We start from the raw sequence: 21,309 nt of genomic DNA on the forward strand, positions 1-21,309 counted from the left end.
CTTCTTAAGAGGGGTCTGTTACTTACAGGAATTACAAAGGAGGCAGTCAACCTAATATTCAGCATAAGGGAACAAGGGGGCATGTCTGTGTCAGTGGGATAGTGGGAAGGGGATTGGGTGGGCTTCTGGAGGCATGCGTTATATACATCTTTACTACACAGACTCTACAGTGTTCCCCCACTGATGAGAGGGGTCGGGGGGATGGTTGGAGATGATTGGAAGGATTACTGGAGAAGCTGGCTAAAGGCTCGAGCTGTGGAGTTAGCCCTGAATCCATCTCTCTGTTTCTTCTGCCCAAAGGTCAAAGGTATTAGACATCACCTTACCACCTAGGTACTTTGAGTTGTTTCCTCACCAGTGAGAGTCAAATGAGATAAAAATAAAGTCATCTTAAACAACTGCTGGCGTGTAGTTGGCATGCAGGAAACCGAAACCTGTATCATTGCAATTATTAAAAATGTTAAGTGTGTGCTCTGTTTTTCCAAGCCCTGTTTAGCTGAATTAGCTACAAATCATAAAAATGTACCATTTTTTTTCCTTACAAGCTGTTACTTTAATTCTGTGCTGCCCATACTTGCCCTTTAGGTAATCTTTGCTGCTCAACTCAGCCTTGGAAAAATAATGTGTCTCAAAATCCTGTAGAAAGGAGGCAACAATAATCAAAGCAGTGGGTTGCCGTAGTTGGCACAATTTTAGGGAACTACTTAATGCTAAGTGTAACTGCCTTAATGACGCCTGCAGACCCTGTGAATGCAAGGTTGTCTGGGAAGAGCAGTGTAGACACGATGGCGTGATGGACTCTGCATCTTCCCTGCTCTAAAAATGATTGTCACCAGCAGATGAACACAGTGGGTGGTTGTTAAATAGTTCTTGATTGAAAGAAGAATGCGCCGAAATGTACATATCCTCTCCTGGAAGACCAGGATACACGCTGTCTGGGACAGGCACACTCATCTAGAGCTTGGTGCTCTGTTTCTTTAGTTGCCATTTGGAGCTTCTGGGGAGCAGGGTGTTAGGTTGTAAGCAACAGAGATGGAGTCGGAGAAGCTCGCTCAGGAGTTTTGTGGGGAGACTTTGGGCAGCTCCAGGGAGGATGGGGAATTAGAAGTAGCAGAGAGTAGACTTCAGGCCTGAACTGAAGACCTCTCTGCTTCAAGGATGGACCAAGCCTGAGGAATCAGAAGAGGCATCTTTACCTTATTACCTAAGCTTGGCATCCCCTTTACCATCTGCTCAGGCTTAGCTGTCAAATGCTGTATGATACATTGCTTGGCAGTTCCAACACCAGCAGCTCACGTAAGTGTCATGTTAGGGGATAGACCCATGGCTTATGACCATGCCAAACCATTACTTTAGCCTGCAATTTTCCTTAAGAGACAGACCAGTCAAAAGGGCAGTCAAGTGACTCAGCGTTCACCCCAGAGGATGGCGTGGACCTCCTGCCGTCTCGCTGTTCGTGCTTGTTCTATTAGTCAGTCATTTTGTGTCTGCTCTGGTTTGGATTAAGTGTTCCCTAAGGGTCTGTGTGTGCTAAAATCTTGGTGCCTGGGATGGCACAGTTGCTGGTGTTGCAGACATTTTGTAGGCAAGGCTAGAAGGAGGTCTTTAGGGTCATCCTTTTGAAGGGGATTGTGGGATGACAGCCTCTTCCCTTTTGCACCCGTGGAAAAAGGTTTGCTCCACTGTGTGGTGAGTGTGCCCGCGAAGACACCCAAAGCAATAAGGCCGCTTGAGACCACAATTAGATCCTTCAAAAATAACTTATTTTCTCTTTATAAGTTAACTATCTCAGCTATTTTGTTACAGAGATGGAAAGCTGACTAATACAGTGCATAATATCTTTTAAGATTTAAAAATAATTTCTTAGTACTCTGTGCATTGATAATATACAGAACACAACCAGCAGAAGGCACTGGCCAAACAGCACTGTCACCACACAATTATTTCCATGTTGTGGTATTCTTACTTGAGAATACAACTAAAAGAGTATACCCCTGTCAGCTCCAAGCTTTAATTTTTGATTTGTATTATGAAACGGCCATAAGAACACCTACACAGAGAGATTGCCATATTAAACTTTAATAAAGGCAGGCGTGGCTTAGCCTAGTGGCACATGACTTTAACCCTACCACTTGGGAGGCAGAGGCAGGTAGATCTTTGAGAGTTTAAGGCCATCCTAGTCTACACAGTGAGTTCCAGGCTATCCAGAGCTACACAGTGAGGCCGTGTCTAAGGAAAAAAAAAAAAAAAAGAGGCAATCATGGCAACACCCACCTGAAATCTTAATACTTGGAAGCAGAAAAACTGAGATAGTTTAAGGACAACATGGGCCACACAGTGAGTGCTAGGACAGCCTGGGCTATGTAGTGGGATCCTGTCTCAAATAAAACAATTAAAATATATCATATAAAAATTTTCTAATTAAAAAATTAAGAACAGTAAATAGATGTGCTATAATCACAAGTAAACAAATAAAACCTTCAAATCTATATAATACATAAAATATACCTACATCAAGGAAGATATAAAAGGCAAGAATTAATTATAATTTATATTTTTTCTATTAGTCTGTAATCAGTGACTAAGACTTTGTTTGTTTGTGTCAGAAAGTTTTTTTTTTAAATTGGTGCTGGAGATCAAATTTAAGACCGTGCTTATGCTAGACAAATTCTCTACCACTGAGCTATCACTGTGACCTGCCCCTATAGCACAAATATTTAGGCAGAAAGGGACGGGTATACTTCTTGGCTCTTATGCCCCTATGGTAACATATTAGGTCACTACATTCATTCCTATACCTCTAGGCTCCCCATCCCCTGTTTTGGTTGTCTGAAGTACCTCTCTCAATTCTGCTTTTAACTCAGGGATGACATGGACTTACTTTTCCCTTTTTTTAAAATGGGAGAACATTATTTTGTGCGAAAATATTAAAGCAAATGCCTATAATACAGCTCTGATTATTTCTTCCGTGTATCACTCTCCTGAAAACGAAGTTAAAAAGGAAGAGAGAAAGTAAGGGTTAGAGAGGGTTTTTAGTTGGGTCTCTGGCCCTGATGGCGTGCCTAGTATCACAGCAAGGTGACAGATGCCTGGTAAATCAGAGAAAAGTTGATTTTCATGATAGGACCCAGTCACTGTTGCCAGAGCACAAGATGTGGATGCAGTGGGCAATGTGGTGATGCAGAAACGTTTGTGACTTTTACTATGTAACCCAGGCTGGTCTCACACTCTGGATGTTCCTGCTTCCGCCAGCGTGGAATCACAGGCCTGGGCTCCATGCTCAACTAATAATGATCCTGATGTTTCATGTAGGAACAGACATGTGTACTACATACGTGTGCACATGCACATACATACATGCAAACACATGACGAAGATCCCAATAGAATAATTTATCTAGACACAATTTATTCAAGTTGCCCACGACTAATGGAGGCAGTGACTCATCAGCACAGTGTATTTAATGCTTTCCTTCACATTTCCTTCTGAGTCATCCAGCCTGCCTGCCTTCTAGTTATCTAGTCCAGAGATAAATGCGGTTGTCCTTGTCCCCAGGCAGTCCCAGACCGAGGAAGAAAGGCAGACCGTTAAATGTATGAATTCCACTTGGCTGCCACAATTTGAATTTGTCTGTGTTGGGGCCTCACAGGCTTCTGGCTTCAGGGTTTATGCCCACAGTGCTTGTTGCAGGAGGTCCAAGATTTTTCTCATCCCCGGTACTCCATTTCTTTCCTTTGTAATCTCCTGTCTTACTTGCACAGCCATGGTGCCAACTGGCTGGGTTCAGTTCAGTGCCATGAAATTGCTGTGGTTGGCACACAAAGTCTGTTCAGCCTCTCAGAAGCCTGTCAAGTGCCAGCTCCCTCCCAGGGAGGGCCAGTCTGCCAGGGGCAAGGCAATGTGCCCCATGCCCTCTCTCTACCTGCAAGTGTTCTTTGTAAGAGGACTCCAGAAGGCTAGCTCTTCTCCAGAACTCTCTCTCTTCCCTACAGGGGCAGGGCATTTTCTCTGGTCATTAAGCACTCATTGGTGCCTTTCAGTTGATCCGAGACCCACCTGGGAAGCTCTGTGGGCCAGCGTGGTCACTGTGCAGGATAAAAGGGCAAGCTTTACCGTGCCCACCTCCATCTGCCCTTCCTGGAGAAAGGCCAGCCCCAAGGAGTGGAGGAGGGACTTTTGATTTCACTTTTTTTTTTGTTCATTTTCAAACCTCCAAAGCAGTAGAATTAGGCTGAAGTGGGTGATGGCTATCTTCTCATCTCTGAAAAAAACAGGGGCAAGCATTAAATTCTCTCCTCCTGTCACCTTCCACTGAAAACTCTCCACTCTACTCACCCTGACGAACGGCAATGTAGAGGCTTGCTGTCCACAGCTGAGGCCCTGCACTGGACATAAGCCATCTTCCTAGCCAAATATTCTCACAGTCTAGTCCTCTTCTACTGTTTTAGCCACAATGGGCAGCTCTCCATTTTCCGAACACTCCCCTTGTTTTTTTTTTTTTTTTGTCCATTCTTTACCAAGAATGCCTTGAACGTTTCCCATCTCTTCTAATTTTATTTAGTTTTCAGGGCTTGGTTTTGACTTGACTTCTGTAGGGAGAAATCTTTTGTTATCTTCAGTTGGAGAGACTTTACCTTTCTCTCTTAGAGTCCTCCCCCCTTTTTTTGTCTGTGTCTCTTTCTCTGTCTCTTTCAACTGTCTGCCTCTCTCATTATCACATTCTGTGAATCCTGCATACTTTCCTCCATCCCAATTCCTACTTGGCCACTGGTCACTCAACATGGCAAAATACACTCGACAGATAGAACCATCCCTTCATCACTTCACACACCCAAGCAATCAATTCTGCTGAAAGTATCAGCTCAGTGCCTGGGCCCCTTGTCACTGCCTTCAGGGGCCACTACAATAGAGTTCCAGCAGGGCATAGAGCTGTGGTGTGCTGGATTCAAAGCCGCCAGACTCACATGTATCTTATTAGCTTAAAGGTGTTCTTAGTCAGAATCATCTCCATAGCAGTGACTCGGGCTAGCCACACAATAGATGCTCACACCAATAGATAAGTAACACCAAGTGAATGAAGGACAAAGAATGTTCTATGTGGGTGGTGGGGAGGGGGAGGTCACCAAGCCATTTGGGAAGATGTTCCATGACCTTTGACTCACACAGATAGCCTGCCAAGGGAGGGTAGGAGGCCGCCCTCTCTTTCTGACCCCACTTTCTGACCAACAATGGTTGGTTCTAAGGTTCGGCAACCAGGGCATTTCTCCCTGGATTCATTTGCCTTTGTCAGTAATGAGACTGACAGCTCAAGTTGTGATTTGGGCAGCACTTTGCAAGAGGTAGCTCTTCATCCTGAATTAAAAAAAAATCTTTATATTTTTCCCAAGGTCTGCCATGTGCATCTTGTTTTGAAGTGGACACAAGCTGTTTCCAATTAGAAAGAACAGAACCTTGTCCCCTCCTGTCCTCTGATTGGGCCTCATGTCTACCTAAATTGTTTTACTCATGGCCCTAGGCTGCACGTCAGAATCAAGTTAAAGAGTGCCTGAAAAATCTGCTTAGACATAAAAATCAATGGGAGAGTGGAGAAAAAAAAAAAAAGCAAGACTGATTTCAAACTACAAATTACACAACCTAGGCAGAGAGCACACATGGCTTCCTCCTTTAAAGATTGTGAAGGTGGAAATTTGCAGTGTTAATTCAATAGTCAAGAGAAATGACAATACTGATTATGTGGGAAATTTCTACCTGTATAATGGTTGGGAGAGCGCATCCAGATAAGTACAGTAATCATGCCTTATGCCATCTTTGTCTTCTTTCTCCTCTCTGTTCTCTCCTTTTCTTTTCCTTCCTCTTCCTCCTTTCTAGCTGCTATCCTTCCATTGTGGGACCTAAGGACCAAACTCAGAGCATCAGGCTTTCCCTCTTGTTACTAACAAAAGATATTATAGGTAATCATGAACTACAGCCCTCCACTGTTCTGCAGCACACAAGAACCTGTTACTTCTATTTGATTTTGTGTTTCTTATTTGTTTTTATTAGCGCTGGTACCATAGAAGTGTTGAGTAATCAACCTGATACATATAAAACAGTATTGAATGTGTAGTCCCTGCTCAAGGTGAAATGTATGGAGCAATCAAGGGTCAGGTAGGTCATATAAGTAGACTAAAGAAAGTCTGTGAATCTGGGTGCAGTGGCACATGCCTGTAATCCCAGCACTCTGTGAGGCTGCAGAGGCAGATGGAACTTTGTGAGTTTGAGGCCAACCTGGTCTACAAAGTGAGTCCAGGGCAGCCAAGGCTACACAGAGAAACCCTATCTTGGAAAAAGAAAGAAAGTCTGTGAATTTGATCAGGAAGGGGGCTTTGGGTAGCTAGGGTGTTGTAGGTGGAGTGGGCAATGTTTGGGGGTATAACTTAAGTAGGTGGGAAGTAGAAAATGACAAAGATCAAGACAGTATCCTTGCAAGGCACCCCCTTTGGTTAGGAGTCAGCACACATATGTTGGAGAGCAAAGCCATGTGAACCATGTGGTTTAAGGCCTGGCACATGTAGTAATAAATAAACAATGTCTGAATAAAGTTCACCTTAGATTGTACCTTAGTGTGGTCCACACGGTCCTTCCAATGACCTTTTAGGGCCACAGGTGTTATAACTTATTTTCTGTTGCTGTGATAAAACACTGAACAAAACCAGCTTGGGGGAAGAAAGGGTTTATTTGGCCTGCAGTTTAGATTCCATCATTGAAGGAAACAGGAGCAGGAACTCAAGGCAGGAACTGGAGGCAATGCTATTTACGGGCTCAATTTTCATGGCTTGCTCAGCTTCCTTCCTTATATAAGCCAGGACCACTTACCTAGGTGTGGCACTTTCCTCAGTTTGCTTCAATCTTTAATCAAGACAATGCCCTATAGTGCTCACAGGCCAATCCAATGAAGGCAATCACTCAATTGAGGTTCCTTCTTCCTTGGTGACTCATGTTTGTGTCAAGTTGACCAAAACATAGTGTGACATTGATTCTTAAAAAATCATGAGATATTTTTTCCTGCTTGTGTTATGTCCTTGTGGTGAATCTTGTTTCTCCTTCTTCTCCGGGCATCTAGGTAAGACACTTACACAATAATGTTTTGGAACAACCAAGGGTTAGTTATAATTAGATGACACAATGGCATTTCTCCTAGAGATCATTGTAAGCTGGATAAAATTGTTCTTCCCCGGCTATACCTCTGTGCCTGATACTACAGAGACACGTTAATCTGTCAACATTCTCTGACCTCCCAGGTGCCCCAAGGCCTGGGATTGGTAACCTTTTGGATTGGCAGCCTGTTGTTTGAGTCATGTTGCTCGCTCCTCTTAGATAATGTCAACATCAGTTTAACTCATGATGAGCTTTAAAGAAGCTGTGCAGGGGTTCAGGAAGGGAAAAGCCACAGGTGAGCCTGTAGGGCAGCTGATGGCAATATACTCCATGTGTTTAGCTGCCATCCATCTGTGACCCTGTGACTGTTCAATAAAAGCCACCTTTAGTCACTGTCCTAGACAACATGCCATACATCCTGAAAGAACTTTAATGCCAAGCAGTTTTTTCTCTATGTAGTCAAAACACTGGTACATTTTAATAACAGCAACATTAATATTATTATTATTATTATTATGATGATGATGATCATGATGATGATGAGTGTATGTAGGTGTGTGTCTAGACATTCAAGTGCCAATGGTGAATATGTGAAGGTCAGAGGACAATTTTCTAGAATTGGGTCTTTCTTTCTACCATGAGTTTAGGGAATCTAACTGAGGTTGCCAGGCTTCTAAGCAATCCTTCAACTCAGAGCTTTTATTGCGTCAGAATCACATATGCCACAGACTTAGATAGCATCTTCCATTTTTATAGGGCCAATCCTTTTTGAGGGAACATTTTATTGGAAGTCTGAAATAGTCCTCAAGCTCTTCCCAGGCTCACTGTAGAGATGTCCTAAGCATGCCTCAGCACGGATGTCCAGAAGCACAAAGGACGCAGATGTCTGATTCAGTACCTCTTCCTTCTGTCATTTCCTTTTCATCATTCCCTCATGTCTCCCAAAGGCCTCATAGACACAAGGTACTCTCTCCTGTCTTTCCTAGCAAAGCCTGGGGATGGCAGCATACCTTTTCACAGCTTTCTCCTTGGACCCCTTCTGGGCAAGTGTGGGTGGATGTCATCATGTTTAAGTTCTGCTGGAGATTTTCGTTTTATTTGTCTCCACAGAAGGCTGAGCTGAGGCATGCTTAGGCCATCTCTAAAGCCAGTCTGTGAAGAGCTTGAGTGCTATCCCAAACTTCTAATGAAATAATCCCTCAAAAAGAATTGGCCCGATAAAAATGGAAGGTACTATCTAAGTCTGTGACAAGTATGATTCTGACGCAATAAAAGTCTCAGAGCTAAGGGATGGTGTAGAGGCCTGGCATCCTGAATTAGATTCCCTGAACCCATAGTGGAAGGAAAGACCCAATTCTAGAAAATTGTTCTCTGACCTTCCTATGTTTACCACTGGCACCTGAATTTCTGTGTGGAGATTCTGGTCATTTCTGATCCTGGGAAGCCCTCACTTTGGTCTAAGTTCTTCTTCATGATCTTTGGGTTTCACTCTGCCCACTTCTCAGTCTCCTTCAGATGTGAGAGCTTGCCTGGCATCTGTTTCCAGAGGGCCTGGTGGGTCTCTACAGTACTAGCCTCAATGAACTCCTGTGCCAGGGCAGCACACACAGCTGGGTAAGCAGACATACCCAGGTGGAGTCCTTGTTCCTCTAGAGGGCACTGGAATTGTCTCCATGTATGGTTTGGTTTCTCAAAGCCTTTGTCTGGAAAGTGATGGAAGATTTTGCAGTTCCCCTTTGCCAAGTCTGTATTTCTCACTTAGCCCATTTTCAGCTTGTCACCATAGCCTGGCATAGCTTTCTCTGATTCCAAAAGATCATAGTCGGAGGCTGAGTTTTTATTTAGACATTTGAACTTGGTGCTCATCATGGGAGTACTGGGTGTCCAACTTTACAAGACGAGCTTGGTTTCGGGAATGACCTTGTTGAAAGTTTTCAAGGAAGGATGCTCTTAGTCTGTAGAGTGCTGCCACCATGAAGAGCAGAGAGGAACAGGATGCCCAGGAGAAAGGGAAGAAGTAGGGAAATGATATAGGCTATGGTGACAGCCATAATGTGGGAGTTTGGAAGTGAAAGATAGGAAAGCTGTGGGCAGAGCGACGTAAGTCAGCAGTCATGTGACTCCCATGAGCTTTCTTATCTCTGGTGGAAAACTTTAAAAACACATGTGTGGGTGGGAGTTTTATTTTGCATTCTCGCCATGGCCAAAATTATAACTGATGTCTGCATAGATTGTACTTCCATTCCTTGGTATCTACAAAGAAATGGATCCACGAGCCCCGAAAATACCAAAATGTGCAGAGGCTTCTTGTAGAAAATACTTAGTATTTGCATACAACCTACACACACCCTCCCACTCACACTCTAAGCTGTCTTCTAGCACTATGTAAATGCTATGCAAATAATTTTATACTATGTTATCTAGAGAACAACAAGAAAAAAAAGTGAAGATGCAAGTGTTGACTATTTCAGTCATTTTACACAGTAGCTGCTTGACAGCACAGGTATGGAACCTGGAGGGCTGACTGTGTCTTCTTTGAAACTAAGGCTGGGAGAAAATATTTTCTAAACTCCTCTGCTGTGTACGTGGTACCCTATGACCCCATAGGACACCCAGCTTTGCCAACTCCTGCTGTTCCCAAGTGATGGAAGGCATGCAAGCACTCAGAGCATGACTATGCGGGAAGGCTGTGCATCTGCCTTCTAGAGCATCTCCCTGTACTCCAGTTAACTTCCTATCCCTTGTGATTCCCATTGGTCATCTACTATGGTGGTCTGGATATACAGTCCTTCTACCCATAGGCTCATGTGTTTGAGCACTTCATCCTCAGATGATGGTGTTGTTGTTGTTGTTGTTGTTTTTTTAGGAGCTTGTAGAACCTTTGGGGCAAGTGGTCTTGACAGAAGACATAGGACACTGTAGGTAGGCCCTGGACGTTATGTTCTTTTCTAGTTCTAGGCCAGAGACTTCTCTGCTTCCTAATCCATCAGGAAGCGAGGCACTTCCAACTATCTACTAACACTGACATGAACTCTGCCATGCCTTTCCTGCCATGGGGTGTTAAAACTGTGTGCCAAAAGAAACTTCTATTAAGTTGTTTCATATATTTTGTCATAGAGATAAGACAAGAAAGTTACATGTGACCCCCTCCCCCTCTCCACCCAGGCTTAGACTCTTGCTGTATGCCTCTTCTGTGTCATGTGGATTTGGGGGCTTGGGAGGTGTAGAAGAAAACCTCCCGTTTAGGGTGAATTTTCTGACTGATCATTTCCATTCTGCTCCACCAAGCCCAGAGTGTGCTATGCTGGAGGGGCAGACAAGCATCAGCTGCCAGGGGCATTTCATTCCAGCTTATCAGATGGGCTCTATTTTCGGGCCCGTCCATCACTCCATCTTCCACTGTGGAACCCAGAGTTCCTCATATGCTCAGATCCCGGCTGTCACAATAGTATATTTTCAACCCTGCTTAGTGTGTACCCGAAATCCAGGAGGAGAAAGGGAAACGTTGGGAACTGGTAACATTGATTTGGGGGTGGTGAGCTATGTGCTTGGTATCTCCACAGACCTCTACCAAGTGACACAAATGATCGGTTGAGCATTTGTGGAGAGCCCTTTAGCTTTGAAATTTTCTAAGTCCAATTCATAACAGTAATGGGAAGGGGTAGAGAAGATATAAAGGTCAGCCCAGGTTTTAGACAGAATAGGAAGTCACAATCATGTACGGAAGGACAGTTCTTGGATCACAGTGTCCTCACACTATCAGATGTGCTGGAAAGGAGAAATATAGATGCTGGAAGCCCAAGCAAGGGTTGGGCTGGGGTGATGGAGCAGTGGAGTGGTCCAATAGATGGGAAAATGGGTGTCAGCCAAGACAGGAGTCATCAGCACATGTGAACCCCTGGTTTACTGACATAATTCTACATGTGCCCACAGGAAACTCTCCCTACCCACTGTACTATTAGAACATTAATTTTCCAACGGAAATTAGTGGATCAGCCCTATGGGGAGCCGACTGTTCACATTGGTTCAGAGCAACAATGCCTTCTAGATATTACATTAAAATTTTAGTGATCTTGTTAGATAGTCTACTCATTTTCAAAACCACCTCTTCTGTCTTTATCTGGATCATTGGTTTTTTTGTTGTCCATGGAAAACTTTCACAGAGTGTCTTACCTTTCTATGTTTGGTGAGGCCATGAGGAGCTTATCATGTCCCCTTATCATGTCCTGCATCAGTTGTGTTAGTGCCACACAATAAAGGAATACCAGAGCACTATTGCCAAGTGGTGTTTCTATAAGGAATCCCTTGTGTCTGGAGAGATGGCTCAGTGGGTAAGAGCTCTCGTTGGGAGAGCAAAAGGACCTGAGTTCAAATCCCCAGTACGCAGGTAAAACCAAGCACAGTTACATGTGACTCTAACCCTAGCATTTGGGGTTGGAGACAGATAGATCTCTGGGACACATTACTGGTTTAGTCAAAATTTTGAGTTTCAGGTTCAGTGAGAGACCCTGTCTCACAGGAAAAAAAAAACAGTGAAGAGAAATAGAAGACACTCAGTATCTTCCTCTGGCTTCTGCATGTGCACATACCAGTGTATACATCTGAAAAACCACGCACACATATACCATAATACACACATGCCACCCCCACAGGTACCTCTGGAAGATTTTGATATGCTCTGCTGTGTAAGAAGGCAGCTTCCTGATTCTGAGTTACGGTGCTTCAGCGAGCCAGTATCACCCACAGTTAAGTTGAGCAATACTGATGAGAAATAGTGTCCTGCTGTTTGAAACCCCTGGAACTGCCTGGGGTCAAAGCGGCTTATGAATCACTACAGAAGCCTAGAGGGAATCCTGTCACCATAGTTGCTCTGCACTTTGTTTTTTGAGGGACAAGTGTAAATGGACAGGCCTCCAGCTTCCAAATGTGTGTGTGTGACATACAGTTGTCCCAGGCAGGGACTTCTGTAAAGACGCAGTGTCTTGAATTTACTTCCAACCTCTCAAAAAATTTTAAAAAATAATTTATTATTTTTATTTATTTATTCACTTTATATCCTAATTGTAGCTGCACCCTCATCTCCTCTTGGTCCCACCCTCCTTCCTTCTCTCCCCAAATCTTCCTCTCCTAGTCTTCAGAAAGGGGAGCCCTCATCCCCTACCATCTGACCACAGCCTATCAAGTCTTATCAGGACTGCCTTCATCCTCTTCCTCTGTGGCCTGGCATGGCCACCCTCCACAGGGGGAAGTGACCAACTAGCAGACAACAGGGTCCATGTTAGAGGTAGCCCCGACTCATCCTATTAGGGGACCCACATAGGGACTGAGCTGCCTGTGGACTACATACGAGCAGGGGATCTAGCTCCTTTTCATACATGGTCCTTCTTTGGTTGGTGCATCAGTCTCTGCAGCCCCCCTTGGCCCAGATTTGTTGACTTTATTGGTCTCTTTGTGGAATGCCTGTCTTCTCTGTGTCCTTCCATGCCCCAACTCTTGCATAAAACTTCCTGTGCTCTGCCCAAAGTTTGCCTGTGAGTCTCAGCATCTGCTTTGATCCTTTGCTGGGTGGAGTCTTTCAGAAGACATCTATGGTAGTTCCTGTCCTGTTTCCTCTCTTCAACCACTTCTGGTCTATTCTCTTTGCCCTTCTGAATGAGAATTAAGCATTCTCCCTAGGGTCTTCCTCGTTATTTAGCTTCTTTAGGTCTGTGGATTGTAATATGGTTATCCTGATTGTATGGCTAATATCCACTTATAAGTGAGTATATACCATACATGTCTTTCTGGGTATGGGTTACTTTGCTCAGGATGATCTTTTCTAGTTCCATCCATTTGATTGCAAATTTCAAGATTTCTTTGTTTTTAATAGCTGAGTAGTATTCCATTGTGTAAATGTACCACAGTCTAGTTATCTATTCTTCAGTTGAGGGACATGTAGGTTGTTTCTAGATTCTGGCTGTTGTGAATAAAGCTTCTGTGAACATAGTTGAGTAAATGTCCTTGTTGTATGGTGAAGCATCTTTTGGGTATATGCCCAGGAGTGATATAGCTGGGTCTTGAGGTAGCACTATTCACAATTTTCTGAGAAAGCATCACATTGATTTCCCGAGGGGTAATATCCAAAATATGTAAAGAACTCAAAAAATGAAACACCAACAAATCAAATAATCCAATTTAAAAAATGAGGTACAGAACTAAACAGAGCATTCTCAACAAAGGAATATCAAATGGCCAAGAAGCACTTAAAGAAATGCTCAGTGTCCTTAGTTATCAGGGAAATGCAAATCAAAACAACTCTGGGATTTCATCTTACACCTGTCAGAATGGCTAAGATAAAAAACTCAAGTGACAACACATGATGGCAAGGGTGTGGAGAAAGGGGAACATTTCTCCATTGCTGGTAAAAGTGCAAACTTGTACAAAATATACTTTTAAAATATTTATTTAGGTAATGTGGATTGTGGCTGGTGCCAACTAGAAAAGATCATCCTGAGTGAGGTAACCCAGACCCAGAAAGACACACATAGTATATACTCACGCATAAGTGGATATTAGCCACATAATACAGGATAACTACACTACAATACAGAGACTGATATATCAATTAAGGACCATGTATGATGTGGACCTAGACTCTCTGCTCAGATGTAATAGCACAGTCTCCTTGTGGGTCCCAAAATGTGGTGAGTATGGACTACTTCAGATATGCACTCTGGCCACTGAACTTTGATCACTTCCCCCTGGCAGGGTTGACCTTTCCAGGCTACAGAGGAAGAGGTTACAGGTAGTACAGATGAAACTTGATAGGCTGAGGTCAGATGTTAGGGGAGGAGGTCTCCTCTTTCTGAGGACTTGGAGAGGGAGGGAAAGGGCATAATGGAAGGAGGGGGGATGGAAAGGGGATGGGGGAAGGGAATACAATTGGGATGTGAAGAATTTAAACTGCAGAACAAGCAGGTAATTTATATTACTAATCCCACTATATGGGAATAGCTCTGAGACTGGCTGAGACATGAATGTCTAGGCATAGACAACAACATTTCTTGTTGGCTACAGAACTCCTATGAATTATGATTAGATGACATTCTGCGGATGGCATGAACGAAGATTTACAGGTGTATTTTTTCTGCTCACACAAAGAGCAGAAAACAAGCCTTAATTGTTCTGTGCATCACACATACCTTATACATTTATAATTTTAGGACTGTATAATGCTTGTGAGAAATTATATGTTTTGAGAACAAAAGAACCAGACACAGAGACTGGATCAGACCTGATAGGATTTATTCCCCTCACCATGCTGGACACTGACATCCTGCATCCTTTATGTTCCAGCCCTAAGTGATTCAGTTGCTGTTCCTCATCAGAACAAGACAGCTCCCAGGACACCTTTGAAGGAAACTTCCAATCTCAATTGGTCCAGCAATTCAGACTGTCCCACACAGAACTCTAATTAAGTCTGGAATTTCTCAACATTTAGAAACTGGACCACAAATGCTATTCCTAGCTTGTTTAACCATTTTCTCAATTTTATTTGGGCCCCTACAAAGATATTATTCATCCCAAATTAGCTGGAAGAAACATTAAGAGATCAGTGCCCCATTTCCTTTAAGGGGAGTTGGGTAGGTTTTTGGTTGCTTTCTTGGGCTATAGAGGGTTATTTTCAATGGGAGTTGGTGATAAGTTATTATTGGTCTTATTTAGAGAGAAAACAAGGCTGGACTAAAAAATCTCTCTCTTTTCCTTTATCTTCCATTCTTAGGTTTGGAGATAGGGGTTGAAAAGAAAGAAGGGGGAATACAGAAATATATAGGCAAGATAGAACAAAAAGATTAGTGAATCTACTCCTCAACTTAATGCCTTGTCACTCACAAGGTTATTTTTAATTAACTGGTATAGAATTTTGTATATAGGTGCAAAATAAGTTTAATTTTAGATACAGTGGTATAGAATTCAAATGTAAGATTACTCTTCACACATATTGTATATATTTCTACTCTAATATGAGGTATTGTGCCTGTATAACTCAATTATAATACAAGGTTTACTTCCAATACTCTGAAAGTGCTATTGCAGGCTGTTAAGGATAAATAAGTTATATAAGTTAATTGTTAGTTGATCGAATCATGGTCATATCAATTACTAGTCTATTTTTATCACAAGAGTATATATCTTAGGTGCAACAGATAGATATGATTCTATAGAAAGATAAGGTAAAATAGTTAGATAAGGTCTTCAAAAACCTCAGAGACACACAGAATATGGCATTTAAAATGATTTTAAAAATTATTTTAAAGATTCACTGATAATGAGACAGGTTAACTCCTGGCAACACCCAGCCTATCTCAAAGAGGATGATGAACATCAAAGAACCTCCTTATGGAGATGGCTTCAAATGTGGCAAACAAGCCACTGGTCAAAATGTCCTTGATTCTGCCAGTGACAGAATTCTGCCTAAAAATGGGCAAGCTTGGGTGCAGGCAGAGTCGATGACCAAACTGCCAAGACAGGGTAAGCAAGTCCTCAATAGTTCCTGCCTCACAAATATGTCTGTCAGATATATTGGGCCAGAAGGCTGAAGATGCTGCTTTAACATTATAGAGTTTTGGGTGACTCTTCAGGTAGCAAACTGTCTTTGTCATCTTCTCATCTGGAATGATACTAACCTGCGCTCCTGGTATACTCAGGTAATCAATTTTATTCCTTCTCAAGTCTCTGATGGGGTTGAAGACCCCATGGTTTAGTTTTACAATGAAGCTAAGTTGTTTAGGGGTAAGATATTTTTAGGTCTAGATAGATGTTTTAAGTTGATAATGATGAGCTATGATAGATACTGATTTACATTCAGAATTTTAGATGCATCATGATATAAAAGTTGTTTTCTTCAAGGCTGCCAAATACAGATAGCCAAAACACTAATAATGTAACATTTATATAATTTCTGATTGTGTTATGGTTTTTCTTGCTGTAGGTAGTTTATTGTATATATGTGTAATAATATAAATGTATATGTAAAAAATTAAAAAATTTAATAAAAAAGAAAGTAGATTTAAATTTTAAAGCAAATAAAAATGCATCTTACCTCCCCCTCCTGAAAAAAAAGATTTATTACATACAGTGTTCTGCCTGCATGTATGCCTTCCAGCCAGAAGAGGGCACCATATCTCATTATAGATGGTTGTAAGCCAACAGGTGGTTGCTGGGAATTGAACTCAAGCCTCTGGAAGAACAGACAGTTCTCTTAACCTCTGAACCACCTCTCTAGCCCACCTCTCAGAATCTTAAACATAATTTCCTACATGTCTTATTTATGGTTTTCTTTGGTCCCAGTATGATGGCGGCAGGTATAATTCTAGAAGTCCTGTGGTATAATCGTCCATGTTTCCTACATGGGGCACCAAGACTTAGGGAAGTACCTCTCTTAAATCACACAGCTCATGAGTGTGTGGAGTCTTTCCTGACTTCCAGGCACTTTGCTGTCTTGCCAGATGCAAACACTAAAGAGCTAAGACATTTTATTTGGAAGTAATGAGAGACTCTAAAATTAACCTCAGCACTGTCTCACTAATTTGGAAGAGTAAAGGAACTGAGTCAAATAGGACTGAGAAACACGAGCTGTCTCATTGCATCAATTTCCATCTACTTTGGTAAAAATAATGGATAGGATATTTATACATTAATTAAAATACTTGAAATTTGGTACAAAATCAAAATGACACGCCGACTTGGCTTCCAAATGAGACACTCATGGTAAATCAAGATTTTACAAGATTAATTAAATGAAAAGAAATGAATGTAAGTGTCAAAGGCTGTGCTAGGAGTGATTGACCATGGAGACCACACAGAGATGCTGGGCTTGGTGAGGAGAAGATGTCAGCTGGCTTTTCATCCCTGAGAGCATGGTGTCTTAATGTGTTAGCTATAATGATGGTGTTAAAATATACCAACCTACAAATTTGATGAAAACTTATTTGTCAAAAATATGACTTTTAAAAGATAAAAAGAATGACAGTGTATTAAGTTCACTTTTCCTAGCTTCGATATTTGTGGATATTATACCATTCAAGAACATATTACATACATAAGCACATATTTAATATCTATCTACCTACCTACCTACCTATCTATCTATCTATCTATCTATTTTGGAAGAGGGTAAAATGATATAAGTGGAATTCCAAACACTGCTTTAGTCACTTGAGAACACATATATCATCTATCTATCTATCTATCTATCTATCTATCTATCTATCTATGAGATTAAAAAATGAAGAAAACAGCTAGAGAGCTGGGGATGTAGGACAGTTAGTAGTGTTTGCCTAGCATGCAGTAAATCCTGGGTTTGATCCTTAAAAAAGGGCGTGATAGTAAATGCTTGTGATTCTAACTTTCAGGAGGGGGAGGCAGGGTGATCAGAAATTCAACTTTATCCTTGGCTTCATGAGACTCTGTCTAAACACACAGAATAAACAAACAAACAAACAAACAAACAAAGAAATGAAATAATGAAGAAAGAAAGAGAAAGGGAAAGAAAGAAAGAGAAAGAAGACAGACCACTGCAAACAGTTGCAGTACTTCTAGGTGGAATGGTCCATGGCTGTCTCAGAACAGGGCTCTTTGTGTCAGATTCTTTGGACCAGAACATGCTCAGTATATCACATTTGGCTGAACCATCTCTATGCCCTCAATCCTTGGGGCTTTCTCCTCTCTGGTAAAAGGATACCATTAGGGAAAGTGGCTTAATTAGATTTAGGTATTTCACACCCCCTGGAAGAGAGCCAACTGCTGACACTATTGATGATACTCTGCTATGTTTGCACACAGGAGCCTAGCAGAGTTGTCCTCTGAGAGGCTACACCCAGCGGCGGGTTGAAACAGATGCTGAGACTCACAGCTGAACACTGGAAGAAGCATAGGGAGTCTAGTGGAAAAGAGGGGGGAAGGAGAAAAGGACCTAGAGGTGACAAGAGCTCCCCAAGAAGACCAACAGAGCCAACGAACAAGGACCCAGAGGTGCCTGTGAAGTCTGAAGCACCAACCAAGGACCATGCATGGGCTGGACCTAGGTCTTTTACATAGATGTAGCCACTGGCAGCTCAGGCTTCATGTGGGTCCTCTAGTAAGGGCAGTGGGGGTTGTCTTCGACATGGACTCTGTTGCCTGCTTTTTGATTACTCCCCCCTGATGGGATTGCCTTGTTAGGCCACAGGGAAAGAGGACACACTCAATCCTGATGTGACCTGATGAGCTGGGGTGGGTGGGTAGGGGTCTCCCCTATTCCTCAGAAAAAAGGGAGGGGAGAGGGGAAAGGGTGGCTGGAAATAGGAGGAGAGGGAGGGGCCTATGGCCTGGATGTAAAGTGAATACATAAATAAATTAGTATTATAGTAATACTTAAAAAAATACTTCACAGATGAAAACTTATGCTTTGCTTTAGTTTCAACATTTTGAAAGACTCTATTTCACAAAGAACCACTTTCCAAGTTCTAGCTCATGAACAACACGGACATTCTGAGTAGTGAGTTTGCCATGCTCTCTTGTATCACATTGAGGGCCAATGGCTGGAAATCACTACTGCTGAGCCATGAGGGAGAACCACTGTGTACCTTAAATAAGTGCACAGAATCTCCCAATAAAAGGCAGAGAGAAGGTTCCAATGTTGGGTTCATCTTATTGTGTTTTACATGTGATCTTAAAAAAAAAAAAACTTCATTTCATTATAGCAATCCACTGTCAATATGAAACAGGTTTAGAAGGATTAGTGAGTAGGTGGGAATGACAGTGCATACTTATATTCCCAGCACTTGGGAAGGCAGAGTTTAGGAAGATCAGGAGTTCAAGGCCAGACTCAACTATATAGCCTGTGCTGCCTGAGTATATGTTTAACAAAAAAAGAAGCAGCTAGTGATCGCTTTAACTGGCTTCAAGTCTCTAGGAATCTACACGTATTTAAGTTCAGATACAAACATTTAGAATCAGTGCTCTCAGAAACTTGATAGCCCAGATGCATAAAATATTACAGATGTTGTTGGTTTCATAGATTGATAAGATTGATATATCTTAAAGTATTATGAGGCATTCCTTAAATGATGTCATTGTTACCAAGTCTCTGGGTTTTTTTTTTTTTTTTTTTTACTTTTTACATTTACTTTGCGTGTGTGTGTGTGTGTGTGAGAGAGAGAGAGAGAGAGAGAGAGAGAGAGAGAGAGAGAGAGAGAGAGAGAAAGAAAGAAAGAGAGAGAGAGAGAGAGAGAGAGAGAGAGAGAGAGAGAGAGAGAGAGAATGTGCACATATGTGTGTCTGTGCCTTGGCACATGTGTGGTGGAGGTCACAGGGCAACTTGGAGGAATCAGTTCTTTCATTTCACCATGTAGGGCCTGGGGATTAAATTTACATCATTAGACTCAGAGGCATGGCCCTTTATCCACTGAACAACCTTGCTGGCTCCAGCCTGGACTTTTTCTTTTCTTAAAAAATTTATTTATTCTGGGTATATTCCAAGGAGTGGAATAGCTGGGTTTTGAGGAAGCCTTATTCCCAGTTTTCTGAAGAAGCTCCAGCACACAACAAGATCATTTGCTCAACCATGTTCATAGAAGTCTTATTCATAATAGCCGGAACATGGAAACAGCCTTAATGTCCCTCAGTAGAAGAATTGATAAAGAAACTGTGGTACATTTACTCTATGGAATACTACTCAGCTATTAAAAACAAGGAAATCTTGAAATTTGTGGACAAATGGATTGAACTAGAAATGATCATAATGAGTGAGTTAACCCAGAAACAGAAAGAGTCAAGTGGTATCTGGACACTAGCCCAAGGGGCATGTCCCATGAAAGTCTTCACTTACCAGGAAACGGGGACAGAGGGGAAGACTTCCTATTGGGACTTTAGGTGAGAGAAGCAAGGGGGAATGGAGAAATAGAAGGATCCAGAGGGTCCTAGAAACTTACAAGAAGACATAAACTCTGGTGCCCCATATTTGACTACCTCCCCTTGGTGGGGAAGCCTGATGGCACTCAATGAAAGAATAACCAGGCTACCAAGATGAGACTTGATAGCCTATGACCATATAGTGGGGGAGGAGGTCCCTCTTGGTCTTAGGCCTAAGGGAGGGGAATAGTGTGAAAGCGGGAGAGAGGGAGGAATGGGAGGATACAAGGGATGGGATAACAATTGAGTTGTAATATGAATAAATTAATAAAAAATATTTTTTAAAAATGGAAAATATTTATTTATTTATTTATTTATTTATTTATTTATTTAATGTATATGAGTGATCTGTCTTGACACACACCAGAAGAGGGCATCATTTCACCTTACAGATGGTTGTGAGTCACCATGTGGTTGCTGGGAATTGAACTCAGGACCTCTGGAAGAGCAGCTAGTACTCTTAACCACTGAGCCATCTCTCTAGGCCCAGCCTGAAGTTTTTCTATGACTTCATTACTTTATTTGTTTATAATTTTTCCCATGAGGGCACAGCTCTAGTTAGGGGTTATTTCCTGTCTTCCCCTACCTCAGCTTGACAAGGTCATTTAGTGCTGGGTTTCCCTGTCACACCCTAAAGGTTACTGCAGAAATGATCGCTATTGTCCCCTCTTCCTGCAAAAACAACCTGGTAAACTCTATGATGAATGTCTTACCCAACTCTAACTGAGGCCTGGGGACTTGGGGAGGTAGATCTGTCATCATTAAAAATGACACCTTGACGGTTCACACAGCATCACGTTACTTGTCTGAGGCTCAGACTTCTAGGGTCCACATGAAAGTGAGGAAATAGAGAACTCAATGCGAAACATCACTGTCAGGCATAACCAGTCCAGCGATTTGGGACAAGTTAGCTAAGGGACCGATAACCCAGAGCAATTTATCAAATCGTTAAGAGTGCAGCAAATAGATTGTTCGTAAGATGTCTCAATGAGCAAGTGCTGCTAAATGGACTTCATATAAGAGGGCAGGATGCTAAGATAAAAAAAATGCAAACAACCCACTTTTGCCATTTAAACAAGTTACCTGCACTGCACTGGCAGACTTAAGCACCCTGCAACGATGCATTTCCTGTTTTATTTAGCTACCCGAAGCTTTACTGTAGTGTATGCTTAAAGAAAAAATAATAATAAAAAATAAAGCCATTTTGCTTCATTGGCAGAGAAAGTTTTTGAACCTCAT

The sequence above is a fragment of the Acomys minous genome (genome assembly GCF_964271855.1).
Source record: "Acomys minous genome assembly, chromosome: 2".
Lineage (NCBI taxonomy): Eukaryota > Metazoa > Chordata > Mammalia > Rodentia > Muridae > Acomys > Acomys minous.